The 15,159-nt window shown below is 40.9% G+C and overlaps 1 protein-coding gene across 1 annotated transcript in view; it reads left to right on the forward strand.

Moving 5' to 3' along the window:
- The window catches only part of LOC124798561 (BTB/POZ domain-containing adapter for CUL3-mediated RhoA degradation protein 3), a 104,370-nt gene that overhangs the window by 78,303 nt on the left and 10,908 nt on the right, over positions 1–15,159 (forward strand). The gene's annotated exons all lie outside the window — the stretch shown is intronic.

Below are 15,159 nucleotides of genomic sequence, written 5' to 3' on the forward strand. Positions count from 1 at the left end.
CTGTTTGAAACTTGCGCTGGACCACAGACATAGGCCGTGGGGCAGTAATATGCTATGGAGGTAATTCACCTCTGCTTTCATGGACCTGTGGTAGTAATTAGAGGCACCATGATAGCTGTGGACCATCTAGCTATCTTCATGCCTGATGTCTTCTCCAGTGGTGAAGGCATTGACGGGCAGAATAACTGCCAATGTCACAGGTCAAGAATTGAGCTGGAGTGATTCGAGAAGTTTGATAATCGTTTTGTGTTGTTGGCCACCAAATCTGAAGCCAATGAAACACATCAAGGATGCTACTAGACACCAACTCCACACCCCTAAACCAAAATTTATTCGTATTGCATCACCTGTCTGTAGACATCTGGTGCCACATCCGTCTGTAAACGAGTGAAGTGCTTGCCAAATCGATGGCGTGCAGAATTGCTGCTGTATTTTGGCTCAAAGGGTGATCAACACGCTATTAAGCAAGTGGTCATGGTGTTTTGGCTCATCGATATGAATACAATATCACAAGTACATTCATCTATAGAGCTAACATAATTTCCTTAACAGCTTGATTCTTCATTAATTCATGAATACTAATAAACAATTTTCAGTAATGATAGAAACTAAAGAGATGACTTAAAATTTATGCCACAGCCAGGACTTGAACCCGGATCTCGTGCTTACTAGGCAGATGTGCTACTGTATTTACTCAAATCTAAGTCGCAGTTATTTTCCGGTTTTCGTAATCCACAAAACCACCTGCGGCTTAAAATCGAGTGCAAAGTAAGCGGAAGTTCTGAAAAATGTTGGTAGGTGCCGCCACAACTAACTTCTACTGTTGAATATATGTAGCGCTACATAGGTGTGTTTTGCAGGCACAAAGATAAATACTGGTGCCAAAATCTCTGCATCAGTAAATAAATAAAAAAAAAAGGTAGAAGACGAGCCTTTTTTTCTCTGCCCGGAGTTTTGACCACTGCATTTTCATACATTATCCAACAAAGTAAATAGAAATTCCGTATTGTTTGTCTTTGAATGTAGCAGCCTTTCAAATATTCGTAGCAACAATAATAAATTTCTTTACACAAAAATACCAACAATGCACAAGGCTTTAGGAGTTGATATACTGGGACTCTTTAAGATATCACGTAGCGGCACCTGTTGCATTGTGGAAGTTTGTGAAGTGCTTGTTGGTGTTAGTGAACCATTTTTGAAGCACTTTCATTATAGTGCCAAATTCAAAAGGGGGGGGGGTTATTTCTTTTTCGGAACAAAGTTCTAATTGTGCTGCAGGTCTGCAATACAGGATTGATGAGAGCGTCAGGCAATGGCGACTGCAGAGAGAGATCAGGCGATGGCAACTGCAGAGAGAGAAATTATTTGAATGTTCAAGTAGCAGGAAAGCATTTAGTGGGCAAAAGTGTGGCCGATATCATGCACTAGACGTGATTTTAAATGAATTTGTTAAGCAACAGCGTCAGAAATTCCTGCCTGTGAATGCTGAAATTTTAAAACTTAATGCACATGAAATTGCTAGAGAGAAAAAAATCGAAAAATTTAAGGCTAGTCGCAGCTGGATTGATCTGTTTATGAAGCGCTGGGGTTTTTGACTTCGGAGGCGAACTTCAGGTGTACAGAAGCTGCTGAAGAATTATGAAGAAAAACTTGTGGAATTTCAGCGCTTCATAATCAGACGGCGCACAGAAAAGCAATACCTTCTTGGTCAGATATCAAATGCTGACCAAACTCCCTTATATTTTGACATGCCATCAAATTGTGCAATTGATGCCAAAGGAAAGAAAGGCATAAGTGTTCTTACATCAGGGGGTGAAAAAAAGCAGATGTCTGTCATGCTGGTTTGCACAGCAGATGGACATAAATTACACTCATTCATAGTTTTCAAGTGGAAGACTTTACCAAAATCGGAAGTGTTTCCGAAAACTGTAATTGTACGAGCAAACGAAACTGGGTGGTTTTCGGAGGACATGATGCTGGAATAGATTAGGCGTGTGTGGAATTGTCCTGGTGCAATGCTTGGTTTACGCAGTTTGCTGGTATTAGATGTGTACACAGGCCATACAACACCTGCAGTAAAACAAAAATTAGGAGAAAGCAAAACGGACTTGGCAGTAGTTCCAGGTGAGATGTCAATTCTGCAACCACTCGATGCCTGTCTGAATAAACCATTTAAGGACAAGCTCAAACGCATATACACAGACTGGCTTTCGAAAAGCGACAGACAACTGACACCAACAGGACATGTAAAACGCGCAAGTTTGTCGCAAATGTGCCAATGCATTTATGATGCATGGAAGTGTGTTCCAAATCAGACTGTGCAACAAGCATTTAAAAAAATGTTCGATATCCAATGCACTAGATGGTACAGAGAACAATGCTCTGTATGAAGCAGTGAGCAACAAAGAATCGAGTGATAGTGATTCAAAATCATGAGTGATTGTTTAAACATTTCACATAAGATGTATCACAAACCTAATAAAATTTTGTTTTAAATTTCAGTGTTTAATTTCTAAGTTATTTTCATTCTTTTTTTATAAGGGTTGCTACTCTGCATTGCACAGGATAGAAAAGCGTGGAGAGCTGTATAAAACCAGTCTACGGACTGAAGAAGATGACGATGACAACAACAACACACTCTGAATTTGAAGTCATCACTAAAAATCTACTATGAAAATCTGACTGGCAAGACTGATTGGGATATTTGTCAATATGGCCAACTCTACATTCTGAATTTTTTCGCACCTGTGACAAAAGGTGGTTGCTAATAGGAACGTTTGTGAATCGTGACTCACATGCAGTATTCTCTTCACCATAAGAATAATACGAATGTAAACATTATGCCATGTATCCTTTCGTGTTTGCTGTTATCGCATTTAAATCCTGTCTGCCTAATAAACTACGAAACTAGAGTGAGACAACAGCAAACGCAGAAGAATATACATATCGTGTCATGTTTATATTTGTATTATTCTTATGCTGGATAGTGATACAGTCAGAAATGAAGCATGGCAACTGACTAGATTTTTTAAAATCTAAGATGACTAATTTCTGTGCAGAATGTAATGTACTAAAGAGGTGTCTGCAAACATTTTCAAACGGAGATAAATTTTCACTAAAGTCTCGTTCAGAACATCTTCTATCATACACAGTCTATTATTTGTTCTTGTTATCAAAGAAAGCAGCAGTGTAAGTAACAACAAATAGCAGTCTCTTGCCATTATTTCACTAATGAGACAATTCCTCTCTTTTTTTATTGTAAGCGGCGGTAGCGCGCACAAAAGCAAGCCATGCCGCGAGCGGCGACAGGTCGTAAACACTCATTATCAGAATGCGACAAACAATGCATGACACAGCACAATAATGCATTTTCAGCTTACAAGGGGAGGCCGCCAATTGCGAAATTCAGATTCGATTCATACTGCGCATAATAAAAGCTCATGGCCAGAGGTGTAATTTGGCAAAGCACCAAGATGCACTTCTCGGCCGTTGTCGAGAAAATCGACAGTTAAAAGAAACCGTTGCAGTGAAATACTCTCTACGATTAATAATTCTCTACAGTGTTGTGGCGCAGCGGTAAGCGCTCTGTTTCATAATCCAAAGGTCGCCGGATCGAATCTCGCACTATGCAACCTTTTTTTTCTTTTAGTATTTGTTTTTTATAATTTATATATATATATATATATATATATATATATATATATATATATATATATATAAAAAAACAAAGATGAGGTGACTTACCGAACAAAAGCGCTGGCAGGTCGATAGACACACAAACACAAACACACACACACAAAATTCAAGCTTTCGCAACAAACTGTTGCCTCATCAGGAAAGAGGTAAGGAGAGGGGAAGACGAAAGGAAGTGGGTTTTAAAGGAGAGGGTAAGGAGTCATTCCAATCCCGGGAGCGGAAAGACTTACCTTAGGGGGAAAAAAGGACAGGTATACACTCGCACACACGCACATATCCATCCACACATACAGACACAAGCAGACATATTTAAAGACAAAGAGTTTGGGCAGAGATGTCAGTCGAGGCAGAAGTGTAGAGGCAAAGAAGTTGTTGAAAGACAGGTGAGGTATGAGTGGCGGCAACTTGAAATTAGCGGAGATTGAGGCCTGGCGGATGACGAGAAGAGAGGATATACTGAAGGGCAAGTTCCCATCTCCGGAGTTCGGATAGGTTGGTGTTGGTGGGAAGTATCCAGATAACCCGGACGGTGTAACACTGTGCCAAGATGTGCTGGCTGTGCACCAAGGCATGTTTAGCCACAGGGTGATCCTCATTACCAACAAACACTGTCTGCCTGTGTCCATTCATGCAAATGGACAGTTTGTTGCTGGTCATTCCCACATAGAATGCATCACAGTGTAGGCAGGTCAGTTGGTAAAAACTGACCTGCCTACACTGTGATGCATTCTATGTGGGAATGACCAGCAACAAACTGTCCATTCGCATGAATGGACACAGGCAGACAGTGTTTGTTGGTAATGAGGATCACCCTGTGGCTAAACATGCCTTGGTGCACAGCCAGCACATCTTGGCACAGTGTTACACCGTCCGGGTTATCTGGATACTTCCCACCAACACCAACCTATCCGAACTCCGGAGATGGGAACTTGCCCTTCAGTATATCCTCTCTTCTCGTCATCCGCCAGGCCTCAATCTCCGCTAATTTCAAGTTGCCGCCACTCATACCTCACCTGTCTTTCAACAACTTCTTTGCCTCTACACTTCTGCCTCGACTGACATCTCTGCCCAAACTCTTTGTCTTTAAATATGTCTGCTTGTGTCTGTATGTGTGGATGGATATGTGCGTGTGTGCGAGTGTATACCTGTCCTTTTTTCCCCCTAAGGTAAGTCTTTCCGCTCCCGGGATTGGAATGACTCCTTACCCTCTCCTTTAAAACCCACTTCCTTTCGTCTTCCCCTCTCCTTACCTCTTTCCTGATGAGGCAACAGTTTGTTGCGAAAGCTTGAATTTTGTGTGTGTGTTTGTGTTTGTTTGTGTGTCTATCGACCTGCCAGCGCTTTTGTTCGGTAAGTCACCTCATCTTTGTTTTTATATATAATTTTTCCCACGTGGAATGTTTCCTTCCATTATATATATATATATATATATATATATATATATATATATATATATATAAAAAATTCCCGGCAATCGGTTGCAACAATTATGCATATAAGAAGTTGTTGACAGTCGTTTGTCGTGGAAAACCTGGCGACTTCGAACATCATTATGTTTTCTGCAAACAAAGTTGTTTCACAAATGTTATTAATTGTCTTCATAATGTTAACCACGCATAGTTAACGGAAGACGTAGAAACGATATTCCGAAACGAATACGTATAGCGTAAGTCAGACGTTCGAATTAGAATAGAGACCCCACGAACACAAATTTGCTGTGGCAGGTATGAAATATAAACTCCGTTACTCGCTCGTTACACTTGAATGACAGATGTTGAATGGGCCGAACAACGGCTGAGAAGTGCATCTTGGTGCTTTGCCACATTACACCTCTGGCCATGAGCTTTTATTATGCGCAGTATGAATCGAATCTGAATTTCACAATTGGCGGCCTCCCCTTGTTAGAGTGACGCAAACACCTATAACAAAGAGAACAGCACTTACCGGATCAAAGCAAAATAAGCAATCGATTCAACCCAGACATAGCACATGAAAAAGGAATGGTGCCCGTATAAATACGGATGGAGTGCCTGACACATAGCAATGGCTACCTGGTAAAGCTCAACTGCTAAGCTTATGACTCGAACCAAACTACTGTAGTTGTATCTTCGTCCATTGGACCTAAATTGTCTCTCATGCTACAATGGACTAACTTCCTTTCGATTTGGAGGTGCGGTCTAAAACTTTTCTCTCCCCTTGAATTTCGAGTCACAAATTTCAGGTGCGACGTAAATTCAGGAAAATTTTTTTCCTTGATTTCGAGTCTCTCTTTCAGGTGCGGCTTAGATTTGAATAAATACAGTAACCATCACAACGCTATAGCAGTTTGGTTGGACAGACTACCCTAGTCTAATGACCTCCCTAACAGACTTCAATTCTCGCCTTCAGTGAAGTTTGTGTTGGGGAGGGCATTGGACTATGGTAGTTCGTGCAGCTTGTTGGCCATACTACTACAGTAATGTGATGGTTAGCGCATTTGCCTAGTAAGCAGGAGGTCCGGGCTCATGTCCTGGCTGTGACACAAATTTTAATTCATCTTTTCAGCTTCTATTATTATTATTATTATTATTATTATTTAAGATAAAGTTGAGACTCATATGTCTCAAGGAAATTGTAATTCCATCAGATAAATTAATAAATAACATCAAGCCATACTTAATTATACACAGCTGTTGTGCCATAGGTGCTGGTCCTCATGATGTATTTATGACACCTGATTTTGTACCATCACAAAATATAGATGATCCTCATTAAATTTTTGTTGAAATTTAGAAACTAATTAATTTCAGGCAATGCTATTACTACAAAGTAAATTGTGAGAATGTGTTCCATATGTCACTGTTAACAATGGGGAAGAGCCCAGAAACTGAGACAAAACTCTTTACTCTGCATTTAGTTAAAGTGTTCATGAAACCTAGGAGCTTTCATAGTAAAAATATGCTCGGTTCCAAGCTTACTAAGATTTTTACATTTACTTGATAAATTGTTGTGGCTCTATAAGAGACTAAAAACAAATTCAATAAGGACATTGTGCTTCTTATTCATATTGAGTAAATGCTGGAACAAAAGTTGTGTGTCAATATATCTGATACACCACATTCCACAAACATTTTCCATTACTTCATTGATTCCTTGTAGTTTTTGGCCATTGACCAAGTGAGTGAAGACAGCCAGATGAGGACCACATCGGCAAAGGCTGGCTATGAGGGGGTTGAGTGTAGGCAGGGAAATGCTGTAGCTACCGGCTGTAGTGAACTCATGGTGTGGCACTCTGACATTGTCATTGTGACTAGAGTGGTGCCAGAGGATACATGCAGGGTGTCAATGTGAAGAAGTGGCCAGCAGGCAGGATGCTTATGGTTGGAGGCAGAGTCTGATTGTGGCCCAGGGACAGTGTGGAGAGAGGTGCTGGTATGAGGGAATAACAGTGACAGCTGTGAGTTTCAGAACTGTGGGACAAACAGCATCAGCTGTTGCTACTCTGCCTAATATTGGGGCCAAACAATTTCCGCTGCCCCCATGGATGGTGTCTGTATAAATGCTGTTGCTGCACCTCACACTGGTAAGCAATACACAAAATAATCTGATCTTAGGAAATATCTTCCAGTGCCATGGAAATTATGGAAATGTATGGCTCAGGGGATGCCACAGAATATTCTACATGCACAGAACTGAGTTTAACATAATGGTGCAGTAAGAAACCAAACTAAATTACTTCATGAGGGTGTGATGAAGAGTTTGGTTTTCCAATGCAAAAAAATATCCCTTTGAATTGTGGTGTGGGCTGAAAGTTGGTAAACACATCCAAAGTGAAATGGCTGTAGTGGTTTCACCAAGGTTGCACGTCAGACCCTGACAGAAATTGTATCTGCACCATATGGTACGTAATGGTTTTATTAAATAGCTTCTTGTTGTGGAATAATCAAGGATAACGTAACATTGTGGACGCCAGTTTCTTCCACATTCCTAGTAAATTATCGAATGAGTAAATATCTCATTCTCTTATTCACTGTCTGTATTATGACTGCCTCTATAGTCTAGGATGTGGTGTTGTCAGCTGAGATCCAAAGTACCTTCTTCCCAGTTGGGTCAGACCATACCAAGTAGTCAAAGAAAAAACTAATTGGTTGCCTGACCATTGCAGAAAAATTTTATATTTCCTGGGTGAATTCCCCAATGTTTAGTAATCACAAAAACACTTTTTAAAAAAATTGTTGTTTATTATTTTGAAATGGCAGCCATATTTGTTCCAGGCCGCATGCATTTTTCCATATTTGCAAGTGTCTACATTTTTTACAATTATTCAGTAGTGGATTGTTCTAAGCCTTTCAGATAAAATGCATTTAGTTCAACACGCTCTGGGCTACAAATTAACATCATTATCACTTAGCTGAATCTATTCTTTAATATATTTTTAATAGTTCAAAGTCATCAGCCACAAATTTAAAAAAAACTCAATTTTTGAACAATAGTTTTCCAAAGAAATATTAATTTCTCAGATTTAATATTTTTTCTGCTATTACACTGTATTATACAGTATCAGTGGTGAGCAGCTTACACTTAAAAAAACACGCTATTTAAAAAAAATGGATTTTTTAAGTTTTTCCATTTTGTAACCTGCAATATCTTTGTTGGGGGACCAGATAAAAATCTGAATTTCACGGTTAATACAACTTTGATATTCATTTGGAAGTTATGGGAAAAAAATTACAGACAACTCAAAAATACATTTCTTAACATCTGCGATACCTAGGCTTATGTAGTAAAATATATGAGTTGTTGTTGTTGTGGTCTTCAGTCCTGAGACTGGTCTGATGCAGCTCTCCATGCTACTCTATCCTGTGCAAGGTTCATCTCCCAGTACCTACTGCAATCTACATCCTTCTGAATCTGTTTAGTGTATTCATCTCTTCGTCTCCCTCTATGATTGTTACTGTCCACACTGCCCTCCAATACTAAATTGGTGATCTCTTGATGCCTCACAATATGCCCCACCAGCCGATCCCTTCTCCTAGTCAAGTTGTGCCACAAATTTCTCTTCTCTCCAATTCTGTTCAATACTTCCTCATTAGTTATGTGATCTACCCATCTAATCTTCAGCATTCTTCTGTAGCACCACATTTCGAAAGCTTCTATTCTCTTCTTGTCTAAACTGTTTATCATCCACGTTTCACTTCCATACATGGCTACACTCCATACACATACTTTCAGAAACGACTTCCTGACACTTAAATCTATACTCGATGTTAACAAATTTCTCTTCTTCAGAAACGCTTTCCTTGCCATTTACAGTCTACATTTTATATCCGCTCTACTTCAACCATCATCAGTTATTTTGCTCCCCAGATAGCAAAACTCCTTGACTATTTTAAGCCTCTCATTTCCTAATCTGATTCCCGCAGCATCACCCGATTTAATTCGACTACATAACATTATCCACATTTTGCTTCTGTAGATGTCTATCATCTTTTCAAGACACTGCCCATTCCGTTCAGCTGCTCTTCCAGGCCCTTTGCTGTCTCTGACAGAATTACAATGTCATCGGTGAACCTCAAAGTTTTTATTTCTTCTCCATGGGTTTTAATTCCTACTCCAAATTTTTCTTTTGTTTCCTTTACTGCTTGTTCAATATACAGATTGAATAACATCGTGGATAGACTACAACCCTGTCTCACTCCCTTCTCGACCACTGCTTCCCTTTCATGTCCATCAACTCTTATAACTGCCATCTGGTTTCTGTACAAATTGTAAATAGCCTTTCGCTCCCTGTATTTCACCCCTGCCACCTTCTGAATTTGAAAGAGAGTATTGCAGTCAACATTGTTAAAAGCTTTCTCTAAGTCTACAAATGCTAAAAATGTAGGTTTGCCTTTCCTTAATCTATTTTCTATGATAATCCGTAGGGTCAGTATTGCCTCACGTGTTCCAACATTTCTACGGAATCCAAACTGATCTTCCCTGAGGTCAGCTTCTACCAGTTTTTCCATTCGTCTGTAAAGAATTCGTGTTAGTATTTTGCAGCTGTGGCTTATTAAACTGATAGTTTGGTAATTTTCACATCTGTCAACACCTTCTTTCTTTGGGATTGGAATTGTTATATTATTCTTGAAGTCTGAGGGTATTTCGACTGCCTCATACCTCTTGCTCACTAGATGGTAGAGTTTTGTTAGGCCTGGCTCTCCCACAGGTGTCAGTAGTTCTAATGGAATGTTGTCTACACCCGGGGCCTTGTTTCAACTTACGTCTTTCAGTGCTCTGTCAAACTCTTCACACAGTATCATATCTCCTATTTCATCTTCGTCTACATTCTCTTCCATTTCTATAATATTGTCCTCAAGAACATAGCCCTTGTATAGACCCTCTATATACTCCTTCCATCTTTCTGCTTTCCCTTCTTTACTCAGAACTGGGCTTCCATCTGAGCTCTTGATATTCATGCAAGTGGTTCTCTTTTCTTCAAAGGTCTCTTTAATTTTCCTGTAGGCAGTATCAACCTTACTGCTAGTGATATGCGCCTCTACATCCTTACATTTGTCCTCCAGCCGTCCTTGCTTAGCCATTTTGCCCTTCCCGTCGATCTCATTTTTGAGATGTTTGTATTCCTTTTTGCCTGCTTCATTTATTGCATTCTTATATTTTCTCCTTTCATCAATTAAATTCAATATCTCTTCTGTTACCCAAGGATTTCTACTAGCCCTCATCTTTTTACCTACATGATCCTCTGCTACCTTCACTATTTCATCTCTCAAAGCTGCCCATTCTTCTTCTTCTACTGTATTTCTTTCCCCCATTCTTGTCAATTGTTTCCTAATGCTCTCCCTGAAGCTCTCTACAACCTCTGGTTCTCTCAGTTTATCCAGGTCCCATCTCCTCAAATTCCCACCTTTTTGCAGTTTCTTCAGTTTTAATCTACAGTTCATAACCAATAGATTGTGGTCAGAGTCCATATCTGGCCCTGTAAATGTCCTACAGTTTAAAACCTGGTTCCTGAATCTCTGTCTTACCATTATATAATCTATTTAAGACCTTCCAGTATCTCCAGGCTTACAGTTTTGCAGTGTAAATTCTGATTCTTCACACTGCATCTGATTTGCAAACAAATGATAAAGATGCTTCTTGCAGTCTTACAATTATGCATTTTAATTAATCACTTACATCATATTAAACAAATATATTGTGTCAAGAATGAATTTTCACACTGCAGCGGAGTGTGGGCTAATATAAAATTTCCTGGCAGGTTACAACTGTGCGCCGGACTGAGACTTGAATTTGGGACCTTTGCCTTTTGCAATCAGATACTCTTCTGTCTGAGCTACCCAAGCATGAGCTGTCGTCACAGCTTTACTTCCACCAGTACCTCATGGAGGTACTGGAGGAGATGAGATACTGGCAGATGTAGAGCTGTGAGGCCAAGCCATGAGTCGTGCTTCGGTAGCTCAGTCACAAGAGTACTTGCCCACAAAAGGCAAAGGTCCTGAGTTTGACTCTTGGTCCAGCCCACAGTTTTAATCTGCCAGGATGTTTCAAATAAATTGTATTTACACTGGACATTTTGTACCTTGAGTTTCTTATCATGCACTGGAACAATTTCACAGGACACTGGAAAAACTGAATCATACTCCAAAATTATAAAATGCATCTTATGTAAGTTTTTTCATCAACCATGCCACCCACATGACTGATGCCTGTTGTGACAAACATACAGAATCTCTCAAGCACTGATTGTCAGTGGCAGATGTGATTCTTCAACCAATAGCAGGGAAACCTCTCTTTCCAGGTCATCCAGTTTGAGAGCCAATTTATTTTGGGCCACGTCACCTCAGACAAAACTGAATATAATTATGGGGTAGCTGCACTTAATGAGCAAGTGGCTGTGGAAGTAAGACGACATAGCTTTGCTACCTAACACTGAAAAATACACCACTATCAAATATGAGCTTCTTTGAGTTGGAAGTTAAGCAACTTTTATTGATCTACACTAATATCTCTGCAGTTGTGCACTGTCTCAACTACTTGGTCATTTTCACATGCTGTTGGATGGCGAAATTAACAGTGAAATTGTGCAGAAAATTGGCTGCCATGCTTGTCTGCAGATGCAGTAATCACATATGTTGGTGACCTTGACACTCTTGCTCAAACTGCTGACTGAGTAGTCAAGCTATATCCACCAGCGGGTGTTGCCAACATCTCTGCCAGCACAGATACTTCCCCAGAAGCACTACAAGCACAAGTAACTGAAATATCTAACCAAGTCACGGCAGTACAAATACTGAGTTCCACACGTGCATCTCAGTGGCAATGCTCTTCCAGCAGAAATAGTTCAACCACCGGGAAGAATATCTGCTGGTATCCTGTGCCACATACTGAATACTTTGTTATGCACATTCATGGTAAGACTGTTTTCTTCACAGTCAACCTGTCTTTGTAGCATATACCAGTGTGCACTGGAAGCCACACCTAAGACCACTTCTGCACCTCATTCGGACTTTATTAATGTGTTCAAATCTCATTTGGATTGTGCAGTACCACCCACACTTTCCTGCACTTTATAAATGAAGTAACTAGAGAATTAAGAGTTCTGTTATGTCTACATTGTTGACTGGGTTGTGATGTCATCCAGTGGGGTAGAGTGTCTAGCATACCTACAGCGACTGTTCACTAGACTACAAGGACATACCTTAGTGTTTTGGGGTAATGGATGAAAAATTCTTAGGGTATGCTTCACGAGGAATCCTGCCACCTCAATACGGAGTGGAAGATATTTCACAGTTTACTAGTCCATTACAATATGGGAATTATGCTGTTTCTTGGGCTTGACACACTTTTATTGATGTTTTGTTTTTGTTGTCGTGCATTGTTGGCAGCACTCTCAATGAGGTGTTAAAAGATTTACCTAAATCTGGAGACACAATACAGTGGACTGATGAAAAGAAAGCATTCTTGGCTACTTGTGCAGAGCCTGCATTGTTAGCTCATCCTCTTCCTGGTGCACATCTTGCAATGCGGTGGACACATCATCAACTGCAACTATAACTGTGTTACAACAATGTGTGCAACATAACTGACAACCTTTAACTTTCTTCAGCAAAAAATTATCACCTTCACAAACAAATTGGCCAACTGATAGCCACGAGCTTTTTGCAGCATATGCCTCAATCAAAAAGCATAGGCACATGCTTGAAAGTAGACATTTTACACTTCTCACAAACCATTAGCCACTTGGTTTCTGCCAGAAGCCAGAAAAGGCTTCATTGCACCAACTGTGGCATTTTGGCTTCATTTCACAATTTACTGTGAATATTGATAATATTGGTGGCGAGTGGAATGGACCATTAAAGGCACTAACACTGACGCCATCTCAAAGGAACTGGACTTTGTAGCATTTGCCAACACCCAGAAAGGAAACAGCAAACTTAACATATGTCTTCAAACTAAGTCAGGCTTACAGCTCCAACATATTCAGATACTGAGCTCAAACATAGCACTAGACTGTGACATATCAGCCCAATAAATGTGAGCGTTCATTATGGCAGTTTTTCACAAACAAGCCACCTTCTTCACCCAATACCACATCCTTCAGCAATATTTTGACTGTCTATCATCACACTGTCAAATCGTGGATATACTACCAAAGATCCTCGCCACCCATCCTAAAGAACTATTCTGTCCTCCAACCAACCTTCACAACCTCCTAGTTCATCCCTATGCCAGTCCCAATGCCTGTGCAAGACTAGGCGCAAGACTTGACCAGTCCACCCTCCCAGCACTTCCTATTCCAGTCCTATTACAGGGTTTTCCTACAGCATCAGAGGCTGGGCCATCTGTGAAAGCAGCCATGTCATATATCAGATCCGCTGTCTTCATTGCTCAGCTTTTTTTTTATGTTGGTATGACTACAAACCAAGTGTCACCTCAGGGCTCAGGGCTCTTTCGTGAGTAGGTGCTTGGCTACCACAAGGCCCCAGCCTTTGCAGCACTACTTCCTTTTCTGTGTTGCAAGCCTATACTTCCAGTATCCCTTTCTCCTCTGCCTTTCCATCAGACGGTCTTTCTGGTGTAGATCCTACTTGGACCTGGTACATGATTTAGAACCCTGGATTTCCTTTTCACTTCTGGCACTCTCTACACCCTCTCATTAATAAATACATGGTCCAGATGTGGACCTGCCACCATATTTCCAAATTATTCAGAAGTATAGATCATGCAACAAATGTTGCCCAATGTAATTTCTGTTCCACCTTTGTGCCTTTCCACTTAGCACCCTTCCTTTCCAACAAGATAGTATGCCCAAAACCAAGTACAGTAGCCACTCCATTGTGGTGGGGCCGTCAAGTACCTGTATGGTGGTAGTCTCCTGATCATACAGGAATCACACTGTTGGTTCCTGAGCTGATACCTCCTAGTGTGTGCCAAGGAGTATGTGCCCATCATGGATGGGGTACAGGGACTCCGAGCATGGATTACAGGCCAGGTAGCTGTTGCTGAACTTGAGGCATCCATGGGAGAGCCCCCATTTGGAGTGGGTAGCACTATGGCAGATGACTTGCATATGAAATGGATGGAGCTTTCTCCCTGGCAATCACATGGCCCCAGCAGTCTCTTTCAAAGGAAATAACTCATTCAACACAGAGAGATACAAACCCAAAATGTTTCCTGCCCTGGCTACATCATTCTCCACATAGCCTTTATTCTTTGTAGAGACTGTAGAGGACAAGTTTGGGGAACTTGCAGCCATCTCCAAAATAAAGAGTGGGCCAGTTTTGATTAAAACAGCATCCCCTGCCAAGTTGTGGGCATTGCTTGCTTGTCAGAAGCTGGATAACATTCCAGTGATTGTCACTCTGGATAATCGTGTAATGCAGCCTGATGATGAGCTACGCACCAGTTTGGAGCGACGGGGTGTACACTTTGTTGTGTCCATAGGGGGCAAAGGATAATAAAGTTGGTACTGGGACCTACACCTTGGCCTTTAAGGGCAATTCATTGTCTGAAAAGGTCAAGGTGACTGTATAATGCTGTTACGTGAAACTGTGTCCCTCCCTCCTTCCTCTTGTACGTGGTGATTCAAGTGTTTGAAATTTGGGCGCACACTCACTCTTGTTGCCATGCCAAAACAGTCCGTAGGGATTGCGGATGACAGTTATATGCCAACATACCTTCTGATCTTCCCCACATCTGCGTCAACTGTGAAGAGCACCGTTCTCCCTACTCATGAGATTGCACTGCCTTTCAGAGAGACAAAAAGAAAAAAATACAAGAATATGTGACTCTGGACTGAGTGACTTACCAAGAGGCCAAGAAAAAGTATGACCGTCTACATCCTGTGCGCTTGACAATGTCATACTCTACAACTATGACATCATCACCCTCTCTGTCAATGGTACTTTTCTCCATCATGCATCCTACAGTGAGCCCTCAGGGCTGCTCAACCGTGCCTGCCCCCCTGATGGTTGGGAGCTCTCC

Source organism: Schistocerca piceifrons, chromosome 1 (genome assembly GCF_021461385.2).
Source record: "Schistocerca piceifrons isolate TAMUIC-IGC-003096 chromosome 1, iqSchPice1.1, whole genome shotgun sequence".
NCBI classification, from domain to species: Eukaryota; Metazoa; Arthropoda; class Insecta; order Orthoptera; family Acrididae; genus Schistocerca; species Schistocerca piceifrons.